Raw genomic sequence first — 15,511 nt, 5'->3', positions numbered from 1 at the left:
CAGTGGTCAGAACACAGTGTGATTTACTACAGGGTGCATATGTATGCACACACGAGTGTGTGCTTCTCTTATCGTACATCCATCTGGTAGTCGTTGTAGTAGGGTTTTCAGCTCATGGTAGCTTACCTTTATTTAGCAACGACGGCCAACCAAACCACAAAAACAAATATTTGAGTTAACACTCCAACACGAACAAGTTGACAGCAGATCGTGGAAGTGGCTTCTGAAATGGAAGCACCACAGATGTGCTCACAATAAACGATTTGTGCGCAAAGCATAACGAGAAAACACCAAGAAGAGTACCATCACCGCCAACCGATACTGAAGCATTGTTTGCAACCATACCGTACAGCAACAACACACTACACTGCCAAGAGGAGATTGAGGCTGCAATACAAACTTCTATGGGCAAAGACGGTGGAGGAGGCTGCGAAAAATATACTGCAAATATAGCCAAATGCTCTCTTAAAAGAACAACACCGTTCTGATCGGCTCTTGAAACTGTTGCTAAGACTATGACGTTCAGGCGTTTCTAGCCAAAGAAAAATATAAACAAAACTTTTAACGAATTCATAGCCGAACTGTTACGATGAGTGCATCGAACAAAGAAAGCGAACATGAATCAGTTACACACGGCGGGTCGAAGTCGCGAGTAGCTAGTTTGTCGCTGAGTCAACCTGCTTGTTTGTATACAGAGCCCGTCGATTCACGCCATCTTCTCAGTTTCTCAGCTGCTGGTTCGGTCAATACAAGCGGAAGCAAACGTGCTACGTCGAACTTGCATCGGAGGAAAAGCCATTGAACGCACGCACGTCTGTGTAACCATTTGGCCATTTGAGCAGTTGAGCTTGCGATCGAATATAAAGATCAGTCGACTCGCGGCACAGCGACCAAACGGACGTAAAATTAAAATTCTAAGACCGCAACGAACAGCAACGTTTGACAAGCGCACGCGATATTGTTGATCGGGCGGTGTGCCATAGCTGCTGCTTCTTATAAATCTTGATCTTTATTTTTCCGATAGTGCTGATGAACAATCGGTTAGAATCGAAAAAATATATTGTGATTTGCGGTAATTAAATTTATATTACGAGTTATAAAAAATAATCGCGATTGTGAAGCCTAGATGTGAGAACCAAAACAATTTTAACTTCGATGTCTGGTTAAAGTACATGCACTTACAATTGTGTGCCCCTAAGCAAAAGCAACTACGGGTAAACTATGAAGAAGACATAGATTTGTTCGCATGCTTAGTGTGTGCACCTTGTGATATAGTTAGTTTTCTAATGGATACATTTTTACTTGCGGAGCGATATGAATACATAAGTTGTTATGCATCTCTTCCTTTTCTCCTTTTTAATACAGCGATATCTTCTCAAGTAGTTCCCTCTTGCTCGGCCTGTGCTTCGAAACTAACCAGTGCTGACACAAGATAAAAATATTAAAATACGCACTTAACTTTCAGACTGTCCTGCTCTGCTGGTGTTAAGAGTCAAAATGTAACCAAACTTCTGGTATGTGTAAGCAAGGCTGCTCATTGCTATCCCGGAGTCAATAAACAATAAATGCGTTTATGGTCGGCAAATATGTTGAGTTGGTGTATGCACTTACATTTTAAACTCCTTTCGTGCAAATCTTTTATGAACTGGCGAAGAAAACGTAAACTATCTCCATTGCAATGAGAGAACATTGTACATATGTATGTGTGTACTTGTACTTCCTGAGTTTAGAATTATGCTAACTCAAAAATAAAATTGGAACAACTGTTACAGTGGATTTTCAGTGAATTTGAAGTTATTGCTAACTGGGAAAGCGCCGGTCATCGTCTCAGAAAACACGAATAACCCAATTTTAGACGCAATATCAGCTAGCAGTACCTCTACCAATGCAGATTCGTAAGAGATTTCCGGGTTGAAGACCTTTGCTGCCGGATCGTTTTCTCGATCTGTTCATTATTTCACCTGCATATGCACTATATTTCAAGAACCACATTTGAATATCGCATATAGTACGTACATGCTATTAGTTTTAGGTGAGGTTTTGTTTTTATTGAACACTCTAAAATCGAAATTGATGCGGCGCCGATGAACTAAGTGAGCACGCAAAAGAATTTATTCCAAACATACCTACAAATGCATATCAAAAATTAAATAAACCGCGATTATTTACCATGAGAAACAAATTGCCCAATCGGTGAGGAAGTGGAATCTTTTGTTGCAATAAAAATTCATTTGGTAATAACAAACATCGATTGCTTTGTTAAACGCTTTTGAATCGCTTCAATTGCTGCAGTGGCCAATATTTGAACTCAACTCATTTGTGTAACTTGGGGAGCAACATCGAAATGTTTACTTGCCGTGTCAATTGCAGCTACACAAGAAAATAAACAGCAAGTATGAATGTGGTGTGATAGCACTGAGCCCCATCGTATATGCATGCATATGTATATATTGTACATACATACATATTAGGCATGCCAATTTCAAAAGGCATTTTTCATCCCGGAATTTCGGGCCTCGTTCCAGGACTCGCTTTTGGGTATACATTTTTTAATATGAATAATAATTCACTAGCTGAAAGCATTTAAACATACCATGAAATATGTTAGGGTAGGTTAACTGGGCTGACATTAAGCCACACATAGACCTTTTGGTCCCTAGCGATACCAGATGGAGACGGGCCTCTATTAAAATTTAAAGTAGCCATCACGTCAGATGTCAACGCTTTAGTAAATCTAGGCAGCGCTGGAAGATCCACAATTGAGATATCCTCCGGACCCTTAAACTGTGAGGCTCCCAGGCATTTCGAGCGCGTTTTTGGTTATGCCGGACAAAGGCACAGAGTGCTCTGAAGTTTCCCCTATATTCTCTCTGCACTGCCTGCCTTTGCATAAGGTCAATAGGTGGTGTGCACCATGGAATAAACATTATTCGAATAAATGAAATTGAAAACCTTTTATTTTAATCAAATTTTGTAATAAACAAGGTTTTTTCATCTTTCAATTGGTATCGCAAAGTTTATAGAATCTCGGGATTAGATTAATACAAACTAACTACGGGACATCCACGACGTGAAAAATACGGAATCCCGGGACTAGCATCCCTAATACATATATACACATATATTTCTATGCTAATGTGTAAGCATACGCACCCACCGAAAGGCTTACATATAAACGAATACAAATACAACACATACATGCATACATATGTATGTGCATGGGTATACTATAGGTAAACTCCTGCTATGTTTCTTTCTTTATTTTATAGCTCGAGTTAAATAAGTTCGATGATAAACCAATACCTGCTTTCATGCAGGTTTCACAGAGGTGCCGTATATGTACATACATACCTCCGTGTAATTCTCGGAATTTTAATGAGCTGCAAAATTGTTTTGATCTACGCAAGGAGTTGGTCACCCATGCTGGGCCACCTAACTAACGCAGAAGTGTTAGCTCCATTGAAAATATAATATATTATTTAAAAGCTTATCAGAGTTATTAAAAACAGCCAAGGCGCCCCAATATAAAACTAAAAATCTGAAATCGGAATCTTCGTAAATCAATCGCTTGAATTTCATTATTAGTTTGGAATTTTTGGTGAGGGACAATAGGATAGGATAGGATAAATGGCTACGAGTAGCCGAACTAGGACAAAGAATCAAAATTCGTTCATTGTGATACCATACAGAGGGTGGAAAAAGGAATGAGGGGCTTTGGATTAGAAGATGACGACAGTGGCTAAATACGTTTGTATTAATCATTTCAAGGTACTGATGAAATTCACCAGGTGTATGATATTTAAACCCGCAATATCTGCAGGCGTAGAAACAAAAAGTGAGAGACCAAATGTCTAAATTTTTGCCCTCATTTTGCGATGAAACTGTCTCCGGGGCCCCCTGTCTAGCAAGCTCATAAACCCAGCAGTTTTCCCCTATGCCACTGTGACCGGGAACCCAGATGAGCCTAATATCGCAGTATTGGGTTGCAGTCGACAGAGAAGTCAGGCATTCCCCGACTATTTACGAACACGCAAACAGCGAGCCCAAGTACCTAATTGTCGCTTAATTTTCGAAGTAGGTATTTACATCCTCTACAGTAATTACAGAACTAAACAACTAATCCACTGATCCCTTAATTGCGGTTACCTCCGCTTAGAAAACACCACCGTAAATATGTTGGGACAATACCGATTACCAATACCAATTCCTTTACGGCTTAGAGTAATCAATATTGTTAGGTTCTATAAAATATCAGTTTGATATTTCGCAGCATTTAAGTGCATTTGACAATTAGACTTGATTGGCATGGATGAGATTAGTTTTTGACCCTAACACAATACAACGGTGTCTATGTAGGTATATAAATATGTAAATCGATTTGTAATATGTAAAAAATTGTCGATTTATGAGAAGTTCTAAGTTTTAAAGAGATTTTCAGTTGCTGTGCATGTATTGTGGGCAGAGATATTTCGCCTTTAAGGTCACATATAACGGGTGATTTCTTAAGAGCTATAGGAAAGTTTTTCAAAAAAACACACGTCAAATTCAGAAAAATGCATGAAATTTTTATTTAAATTGATAGTGCAGTCCATATAATTTAATGTTTGAAGATTATTTCATGCAAACGTTGACCGCGACTGCGCTTCAAATGGTCCATCCGCTTAGTCCAATTTTGGCATACTCTTTCCAATGTTTCGGCCGGTATCTCACATATAAATGCTAAAATGTTTTTAAATAAAAAAAAAATACCAGTCTAACGGTTAGACGGGATAGAAGTAAAACCTTCCGTAAAACAAACTGAGAGAGAATGAGACGAAAGCAGCATTAGGGGCGGGATAATTATAGGTTCATTATAATATTGCTATAAAGTTCATATTTTATTTTCTTCATTTTATTATTATTCATCCTCAATGTTTTCAATTTCAACAAATGTTACGAGTGGCTTATGATAGCTAAAATATGATACAAATGCTTTGGTTTCGATGTTGTCAACATATCTTTGAAATACCGCGTCAATTGTTGTTTTTGATCGTGTTGTCGGTTCAGTGCGATTGTTACACATTTTTAAATTGAATGTTGTATTGAGAAAGTCAATTGAAGGAACCGCTGTGTCTAATGCAAAATTTACGTTAAAATCGCCACTTAAAATCATTGGAACTTTATCGTAATCTTTTCTAAGTATCCGCGATACTTCTGGTGTATACTTTATTAAATTTTCGTGAATGAATTCCGTGATGCTATTTATTGATTTTTTTTCTGTCGATATTCACGACACTTTTCTGCATTGTTTTTCGGCATAATTGCGGTAAATATTTAAAAATGAAAATATTCACGAATATAAAAATACACACGCGGTTGCTATTATGAGCGTCCCCAGCAAAACCTGCGTGACCGAAACTCTAACACAATTACATTTTTTTGAATGTTACAAACACATATGCACGCAGGTTTTGCTGGGGCGTGACCGAAACTCTAACACAATTACACATATGCACTCGTATTTGTTTGAAAATCGACTTTTTTTTGGTTCTTCGTCACCTTTGGAAAATGTGTAAACAGTAAGCAAACTTTATTCAAATATTTTCCCTCATTTTTGCATCAGTAAAATTAAACAAACGCCGTAGCCGAATGGGTTGGTGCGTGACTACTATTCAGAATTCACAGAGAGAACGTCAGTTCGAATCTCGGTGAAAACACCAAAATTAAGGAAAACTATTTTTCTAATAGCGCTCACCCCTCAGCAGGCAATGGCAAAACACCGAGTGTATTTCTGCCATGAAAAAAAGCTCCTCATAAACATATCATAAAATAAAATAAAATATCTGTTTAAAACAAACTTTTTTCTTGTGATTCGAACCAAGGATTTTGGATTGGAAGCTCACATTGCTAGTCGCTCGGCTACCGCGCCATGTTGTCGGCGCTGGCCTAAAAGTTATTTAGTTCGTCGCTACGTTTATATCAACATATAATATAACGCTTCGTAACTAAATAACTCTTAGGCCAGCACCTATAGCATGACGCGGTAGCCGAGCGACTGGCAATGTGAGCTTCCGATCCAAAATCCTTGGTTCGAATCACAAGAAAAAATAAAAGTTATTTTTATTTAGTTCGTCGATACGTTAATATCAACATATAATATAACGCTTCGTAGCCAAGTTGGTCGCTTTTTTCGTTTCACTTTTTCCCAAATCACTCCCAACGATTCTAAAGAAGTTTTCACTTCAAAAAAAGAAAAAGTATTGTAATATTGAAGAGAAATGAATGAGATTGCAAAATAGGCTCAATCAATAGTCTGCAATCAAAAAAGGGCCTCTGTGAGAATTGTCTCGACATCTTCAGTCTGATCTTTTGGCTGAGTTTGTTACTACTAGTTTGATTGGATGCCAGTCGAGAAGTCTCTCTATTGTTGCTGTTGGAATTGTTCTCATAGCGCTGCTTACACATATTCCTGCAATCCTTTGCATGCTCTCCAATCTTAGGGGCTTTCTTTGCTCTTTCTTCCAAATTTAATCTCTATGACAGTTTGCTATCCACAACAATGCCTCGGTATTTAGTCGATGTTTTTGGTTCCAACTCAACCTGCTACGAATATTGAACTTGGTTGTAAAGCGTACTAAGTCCGTCTTGTCTGGATTTACTTCCAGTCCCACCATTTCCGTTCACTTGCAGATCTCTCTAAGAAATTTAGTTGGTCTTATATTTTTTTCGTGTGTATGTACTTGGTAGTACTAAGTAAAATATACACCCTCGCTTTTATCTTGCTATACTTGGCTAGAAACATCTTTGCAGACAATACGGAATAAGCCGACACTTTGTCTTGGCCTGTCCTTTCACAATTCCAAGCTTTTTTCTAAATAATTTGTACGGGAAAAAGCAAACATTATTGGCTGGTTACAATTCTGGTTACTCATTCGCGCTTTGAAGATTCTCGCTGAAGCCAAGATCTTCCAATGATCGATCAAAAAGCAAAAACGATTCGTCATATGTGTTATTCTTAACAACAACTTAGGTAATTTTCAATGATATTCAATGTGACAGCACAAACGTTTTTCCGAGCATCTTATTGTTGTAACGGTACTATGTAATATATATTGAGTTGTTTATAGAAACATGAAACTCTTTATTCAAGCGAGAAAACTTGACTTTTAACTAAGGCTCACATTTGGTGTGCCTGTCCTATAGCTTTGACAGTCTAGTTGTTTAATAACCACACCTCGTATGTTACATACATATATTTCACTAACATATTTATGTATGTATTGACAGTTTGCAGTCGGTTTTTTATGATTTTAATATTGTCTAAATAACCATTTCGAATTAATTTACCATACCAACACAGCACCGTAGCAATACAATTCAAATGATTACTTTTACATCAAATCGTAAAGAGTTGATGGCTGGATTATCGACATTTTAGCTGCGTTTAATTAAACCACATTTAGTTTGAAGTTTTAAATAAATGTATATACATTCACACATACACATTCAAAGGTATACAAATACAATGTATGTAAGTAAGTACGATCACACCCCCAACACCCACGCCTCGCAATTAAAGTAGACAAGAATCGACTGTTAGCCCAGGCCGAGCGTTTACTTTTATGTTCACATTCACATTCGTTGGCTGCATGCATTTACCTGGCTAAAGTATGTGTGTGTTTGCATGTGTATGTATTTGTGCGAGCATTTGCATATTAACCGGCATTGCAGGCGTTACCTCGTTAGGCAATTGCATGTACGCAAAATAAATCTTCATAGGACATACAATATTACATATTTTCACATGTACAACTGCCTATACATATAAATAAATATATAAATTAAAAACACCGCATACTATTTATGTTATGATTGCCAGTCAGACAGATTGGCAGGCAAACAGACAGGGCCGTGGAGTCATTTAGAAGCACAATGTTGACGACGAATGCAAAGTGTGCGTCGATTACGCGGCGTGCTCACTTTCATTAACTTGTGTCACATTAAGAACTGGTTAACGTCTTAAATGTCGTAAATTTCAGTTCTGCCGCGGACATAGCTACGCTCATACACACATACATTATATAGAAAAAGTGAACGCACCTTAATCATTAATTCGTTGAAATCAAATGCTGAGTGAACAAGAAAATATACTTATCTTCATTCTGCAGTCCCTGCGGCCGAAGTTCCGTGGGGCCCAGATCCAAAGCGTGGGTGTATTTCTGGAAGCGCAAGTTTTTTCTCTTGGTTAAACTTAACGCAACAAAATTTGTGAAAACTACCTATACGAGTACTACCGAAATGTTTAAAAGTACGTTACTCTGCTGCGATTTCTGTTCTATTGCAGCTTCTTCGGTTAATTGATACTTCAATTTGCCCCGTAGCTAATAGAGGGTTTCACAGAAACTGCTAAATTATCATTGCAAACCAATGGTTTTTCCTCGTTCTTTTTTGTATATAAGTAAATTCTCATCCCAGCGGATCTACAACTCAGATGCTAGAAATGCCAGGTTAGGTCATAGCGGATGGGCTCATAGTCCATTGTGATACCGCATGGGGAACTTGTCCTTATCTCCTTAATACCAATGTGAACATTTTTAAACTTTAGAGGTCCTCTTTCTTCTAACTCATTAAAAAATTGTCTACCTAAAGTGCTGAACCTTCGTCTGGATAAAGCAGGATAGTGGCAAAGAAGATCCGAGAACCGTTCTTCCTCTTCTTCATTTAATTAGCTCCTACAGAAGTCATGTGCCTGCACTCAAGGCCTCTATAAGGACTGCCCCGTTATACAGAAATCAGTGCGCTAAGGCTATATATATTTTGGCTTAGTAGGGATGCCTTTTAACATTGAGAATCGACCGAAATATTTGGGCAATTCTGTAGGGACTTTCTTTACGCCATCGTACGTTTTCTATTCTTAAAAATTTCTCAAATATAAATAACTTACATATTTTTAGAGGTACATATAATGACGCTTACACCCTTTTTTAAGTGTTTGGTCAAGCTACCTTGGAGGTTGCTGACTGCTTCGAAAGGGATTCTTAAAAATGTCTACGTTTCACAAAATATTGAAGAAATTCTACGGAGTGACATCCAATAAGATCCCGGATAAAATATTTTGTTTTAATTTTTCTTTTTCCATAATATCTTCCCGAAGGCAAACACAAAATCTCTTTATAAATATCACGTTTATCTATAGAATGGGCACACCGTAATGGGATGTTTCTCACATCTACTCTGGGTTGTCGTAGTCAACCAGACACTCTGTACGATTTGATGCAGGTTTACCTAAACGCATTTGTAAAATGGCTGCAGAATTTTGGGGAATCCTCTCAAAACGCAACTCGTCTTATTCACGAAGAGATATAAAATACATCGGACTCAACTCCCTATGGGGTACTTTCGTGATGCTGTTTGACAGTTTGAAGTACCTGGAACTAGTCCTTGACAGTAAGTTAACGTGGAAGTCCAATATTCAGGTTGAGAGTTATGAAGAAGACCGAACGGTGATCAAATATGGTTGTGCTAGCAGCTCGGTACTACTGATGACATTTATCAGGTGGTTCATATTTAAACCTGCCAAACCCGCAGGCGTGGCAAATAAGTGAGAACCATATTTGCGAAGTAGGACAGCTGAGGAGAAGGTTCTGGGATGACTTCACCACATCCTCCAGACAGCTGCTGCAAGAGAGAATCAAAGTATTATTATATAAAATTACGTCGGCAGGTTTTGTTAACCCTAGAAATTACCTCACCGTCTTGGACTCACCCGTGGATATGAGAATGCCGAGTGTTGGCATAGTAGATACGAAGATAACCTTTCCAGGAACAGACTACAGGTATTCAACACCTCACAGGTGTTTAGGTGTTTAGCTCTGTGTGACCATGTGCGGTCGAAAAGAAAACCAGGTTCCCCGACCTGTTTTGAGCGGACCATCAGTGATCTCAGGGTCCAAATTGCTACTTGGCTTTCGGAATAGATGCTTACTTTCTTCACAGTTGCTGCTTTCGCTTGGAATACACTGCAGTGGTCCGGTAACCTGAACTTGAGTTTAATGGGCGCTCTTTGCAGAATACTTTTCCATCACTTGGCCATTGAAGTTGGCCACATCTTTGAATTTTGTGTATAGATTTCATAGTTCGCTGATATTTTGTCTACTTATATATTTTCAAAGGCGGCCGCCGTAGCCGAATGGGTTGGTGCGTGACTACCATTCGCAATTCACGGAGAGAACGTAGGTTCGAATCTCGGTGAAACACCAAAATTACAATAATAAAAACATTTTTCTAATAGCGGTCGCCCCTCGGCAGGCAATGGCAAACCTCCGAGTGTATTTCTGCCACGAAAAAGCTCCTCATAAAAATATCTGCCGTTCGGAGTCGGCTTAAAACTGTAGGTCCCTCCATTTGTGGAACAACATCAAGACGCACACCACAAATAGGAGGAGGAGCTCGGCCAAACACCCAAAAAGGGTGCACACGCCAATTATATTTATATATATATTTTTTCAAATGCAAATATTTTTTTAATTGCAAATGCATCACAACGAGAAATACAAAAATAATTTTAAAAATCAAACACAACACTTTTTCAGTTGCCATTCAGAATTAATTGAACGTCAATACCGAAGGTATTAGTCCTTCTGGTTTATACGTTATACCCAATCGGTTAGTCATGGGCTCGTTGCCCACTACGGACTTCTAATAGAGATCGCCCCTTCAAGTAATTATATCACCATAAAAAAAATTGAGTTTTTGCCAAGAAAAAGCTTCTCATAAAAAATATCCCCCGTTCGGAAGAGGCATAAAGCTGTAGGTTCCTCCATTTGTATGACGAAATCAAGGCATGCACTACTTGTATTTTTATTCGCATAAATAAAAATAAACTTAAAAAATAATGGATTTCTTTTCCTCCACGAACTGCAACTGTGCAAATATATATTTGATGTCAATAATCCAAAAAGTAATCTGTAGTTTGGATTTCGATAAGAAAATGACTCATAAAACTCACTAATCCACACATACATATGCAGGTAAATGTTTAATAATAAGTATCTATATTTACAATATTCAATATGCCCAATAAATATTGGGAAATGATTTACGACCTCAGAATAAATTCAGAGTCTTTAATGCTTCCCTACATCCATAAATATAAATCATAAGTATTTATACTGCTAAGATACACATGGAAGGCGTAATATTCCTTAAATAATAACAATCAACTGTTATTTTAAATCAGAAAAAAATCAATGAAAAGTCATCGACCTGCAGCCGACGGCTTGGGAAAAGCATACACATACATACTTGTATTCGTTGATCGCGTAATGGCTGTCGTTTGTCCTACGTGCGATAATAAACATTCGATTGATCTTAAATAGAAATAACTGCAGGTGCATGCAAGAATACTGACAACATACAACAACAATACATACATATGCGCACTTTCGATTTCACACTCATGCTAAAGTAAGCACAAACATTTTTTGTTTATAGAGATTTGCAAGCGCTTATGCGAATATACAAATATTTCATGCATCCGTTAATCACATACATACATACATTTCGCAATTAGGACTTCCATGGATAGCACTTCTTAACAAATCGCCATTTAAACACTTATGCACTCATACAAATACACATCTGCCAGGCGGCAGCTCGCATGTGATACGAGAGAAAAAAAGCAATAATAAATATAAAAATACGAGTTATTAATACGAATATACATACGTACTTATGTACATATGCACCGAAGCATTCTGACAACCAGAGAGTTCCCATAAATACATACGAACATACATAAATACTTAATAAATAAGACGGCAAGCATTAAGTTTTATTAAAAATCAGCCCCTATTAAGAGGCTTCAGAAGTGTGGGCAATTTGGCGCCACCTCGCCATACATTTCCAGCGTGGGGCCAGTGCGTGTTCCGCGAATGCGTACCCTAATTGGGGCGTATCGAGTGGTTGATCTTTCCGATTCAATTAGCATTTGCGCACATTTGGCCAAATAGTTTTGACATTTTGCACTGTCCGATAGCGCAAACTAACTACACGAATCTAAGCACTCAGGAAAGCCGGAGAAAAACGTTCAGCAATTGGTATGTGGCAAATTTGTGTGCATTCACTTTGTAATCAGATACGAAAAATTCGAGTTGAAATTAAATGGGTTTGTATGCACAGTTCTACACTCAAAGAATGTATTACATTTAGTGGGGAAGTATTGTATTTCGAAGCTGTCAATCTAGATCCGCGTCTATTATTATTTATCTACGACAAAAAATTCTCGAGAAGACATAGAAATTGTCACAAATAGGTTAAGTTATTAATTTCTTCTTTAGATGATTGAATATTACTTTGGGGAAAAAGAAATCCATTATTTTTGCTTACATTTATTGCGCAAATGGCATAAAACTGTTTTAGGGTCGATCTTTAGGTCCTGGGAGATGCCAAGACTACTATGCCGGTCAACTTCGCTTACTATATTTCTGTGATTTTATCTACATTTTCTTTAACATCAAAAATGCCTGAACGGAATCGACGAAACAAAAATGCACGCAATGAACTGTTATAGTGGCACCATTGACAATTTCAGTGGCCTATGTGGCATTTTCGCTTTATCAAAGAAGAACTGTAAATGTATCGAATTTTCTCTTTGTTGATTTCCATTGCTAACAACCTGTAACTCACAACTGAATGGAATAAACAAAACCTGCAAAATAATTTTTTTAGTGTGAAATGTCACCTTAACCTAGAGCATACATTTTAGTTGATTCTTTAAGAGATATCGATCATTACAGCCATCTACCGATCAAATAATATATTTCTTTTTTACCAAACTAATATAAACCACACGAAATAAATAGAAGCTAAGTAGGTAACGCAAACTATACAAAAACAAAAAGACCACGCATTTTAATTTTAAGTACAAAGTTCCAGAACGTGGCATTAGCACTGTGGTTAGAGTTCAGAGGGATTGAATCGTCGACTGCCTCCAAAGGAGGCTAGATAAAAAAAGTATAGTTGTGCTTTGTTGCACTCGGGCCAAATCGTTTAAGCTGACTAATTCACAAACTGATTAATTCACACGTCGGGGAGTTATTGAGATTTTAGAATACAAGTGAGGGGGAGGCAAAAGCGATTCAAAGTTTCTTGTTCGATAAGGTTCATCTACGGAAAATACGCGATTATATCTTAAGGCTTTTGGTATTCACTCACCCCTTTTCAATTTCGATTTCGAAACACTATTAACGGTTTCATGTGCTAAAGACCTCGCAAGCCTCGCACAACAGAAGCGATGGACGGGGCATGACTGCAATAAATATTCAGCATGTGATATGTATTGAAAGGAGACTCCGAGGTCTTGTCTCCAGGTAGTCAGTCAGTGTATGTATAACGATGTGTAAGAATAGCGATGAGATCAAAGAGCGGTTTAATGGTGTTTGGTGATTTCAACACTAGGTGGGCAAAGGAGGCATATTTCGTCCAACAGTTCCGAAAATCTCTCACCATATCCGTATTTCTATTTGTTGCAGAATTTGAGCAGCTACTCCGTCAAACAAGGATGAGAAGATAGATCTATTGCACTGTTCTGAGTAGGCGCATTCGTAAAAAGCGTAAAACACAACAATTGCGTTAGCTTGAGCATAAGATACATATGAACAATAATCAAAAATATCGAAAGACCCATCGATTCATCCGATACCACTTTTACTGGTCTCGGGTGTCTGTACAAAGTATCAAGCTCTGAATAAGTATCGGTAAAGAATATCACGCATATTCATGTTTTGAGTAAAAAATTATATTATAAAAATCAGAGAATTTTTCTTCCTAATTTTTATTATCCAAAGGAAATTAATTTTTTTTCACTTTTTTTGAGTTTTACGGAGAGAAATCCACAAGATCTAATATTTTTATATTTTGCTTAATAATTAAATGAGGTCGCCGTAACCGAATGGGTTCGTGCGTGACTACCATTCGGAACTCACAGAGAACGTAGGTTCGAATCTCGGTGAAACACTAAAATTAAGAAAAAACATTTTTCTAATAGCGGCCGTCCCTCGGCAGGCAATGGCAAACCTCCGCCATGAAAAAGTTCCTCATAAAAATATCTGCCGTTTGGATTCGGCTTGAAACTGTAGGTCCCTCCATTTGTGGAACAACCTCAAGACGCACACCACAAATAGTAGCAGGAGCTCGGCCAAACACCCAAAAAGATACAAAACAGGTTCTTTCTGTGCTTCCGAGAAAAGTCTTTCCCAAGGGACGGAGTACTTCATCAATTTGTTACATATTTTACATGCTGCATGTTTAGAGGAGCCCACGTTTTCGAAGTTTTCCCAAACGGAAGATATTTTAGGTTTTGCAAAATTTCAACTTTTCAAGATCAATTGCACGCGGAAGTTACAAGAAGAGTAAACATGATAAATAATAGCGAATTGAAATTTACATAACCTACGAATGATTGATGACTTAAAGCGTTGCCATGTAGCAAATACTGCAAGATAATATCGATACCAAGGAAGAATCAAGTGGAAGAATCATGCTCTGAAGGGTCTGTCTACACCTGGTATGAATAACTGGCGCGGCTTCGCATAATAGAGAAACAAATAACGAAGCTTTTTCATTTAAACCCTTACCTACAAACGCCTGTAAAAACACTGAAAGAAGAAGAAGTGAAGTGAATTATTGAAAATGAATTATTAGAAAAGATTAATTGACCATTAGATGTAAAAAACCATATGCTGCAGAATTTGAAATAATTGGTTGATGGATGGTTGGTGGATTGAGCGTTTTAACAGTATCTGCAGATTGTTAAATGGGTAATTAACTGTTAGCAGTTGTCGGTTACGAAGTGCGATTGATTAAATTTATGGAAATCAAATCAAAAACACGCACCCAAGTGGTCGCACAGAGTCAACAGTCGAATCAACTAAACTTTCAACAAGAAAACTAAGAACAAATCGATTTCCATTATCCGGTTAGGTTTATAATTCATTTCGAATTATTTTAAATTTAAACGGCTGTCTGCGGAAATTATCGGCTATTCGCACGTTGATAGGCGTTGATGAAGCACGTCAACTGCAGCGGAACTTAAGTTTGCCGTCATATCGCATTCTGCTTGAATGGAATTTGAAAAGTGAATGTTGTCATTGCCTCGTAATGTCTCAATAACTCGGTACTTACATAGATAGGAATTGTTGGCGTTAGTATCTACTTCATGTGGAAAAAATGTGCATACGATTATGAAGTCCATACGTAAATATACATATACGTATACTTGTATGTTTAGCTGGCTGTATGCATTTGTATGATGGATAATTTAGGATACTTTACCTTTGAAGATGATTTTTTTCTTTAGATTTTTTCCCCATTTTGATCTGAATGTAGGATTTTAATTTAATAACTGTGAGGTAAATTACATATATACCCACATGTACATAACTATATAAATAATTCTGTTAAAAGAGATAAAAGACATTATTTATATCCCGTTGCTCTTCAGTATTTTTACCCTTTTTTATGTGCACATTAA

At 37.5% G+C, this 15,511-nt stretch overlaps 1 protein-coding gene across 3 annotated transcripts in view; it reads left to right on the top strand.

The window, feature by feature from the left end:
* Positions 1–722: 722 nt before the first annotated feature.
* Positions 723–15,511, top strand: part of LOC129242536 (uncharacterized) — a 49,120-nt gene continuing 34,331 nt past the window's right edge. The window contains exon 1 of one of the 3 annotated variants that reach the window (XM_054879226.1): positions 723–1,040. The gene's annotated coding sequence lies outside the window, so the exon portion shown is untranslated. Of the gene's footprint in view, positions 1,215–15,511 lie in introns of all 3 variants that reach the window. The other 2 variants (XM_054879224.1, XM_054879225.1) reach the window with 2 other exon arrangements.

This window comes from Anastrepha obliqua, chromosome 3 (genome assembly GCF_027943255.1).
Source record: "Anastrepha obliqua isolate idAnaObli1 chromosome 3, idAnaObli1_1.0, whole genome shotgun sequence".
NCBI classification, from domain to species: domain Eukaryota; kingdom Metazoa; phylum Arthropoda; class Insecta; order Diptera; family Tephritidae; genus Anastrepha; species Anastrepha obliqua.
The sequence above is the reverse complement of the archived record's forward strand: the minus strand, read 5'-3'. Positions and strand labels throughout refer to the sequence as shown.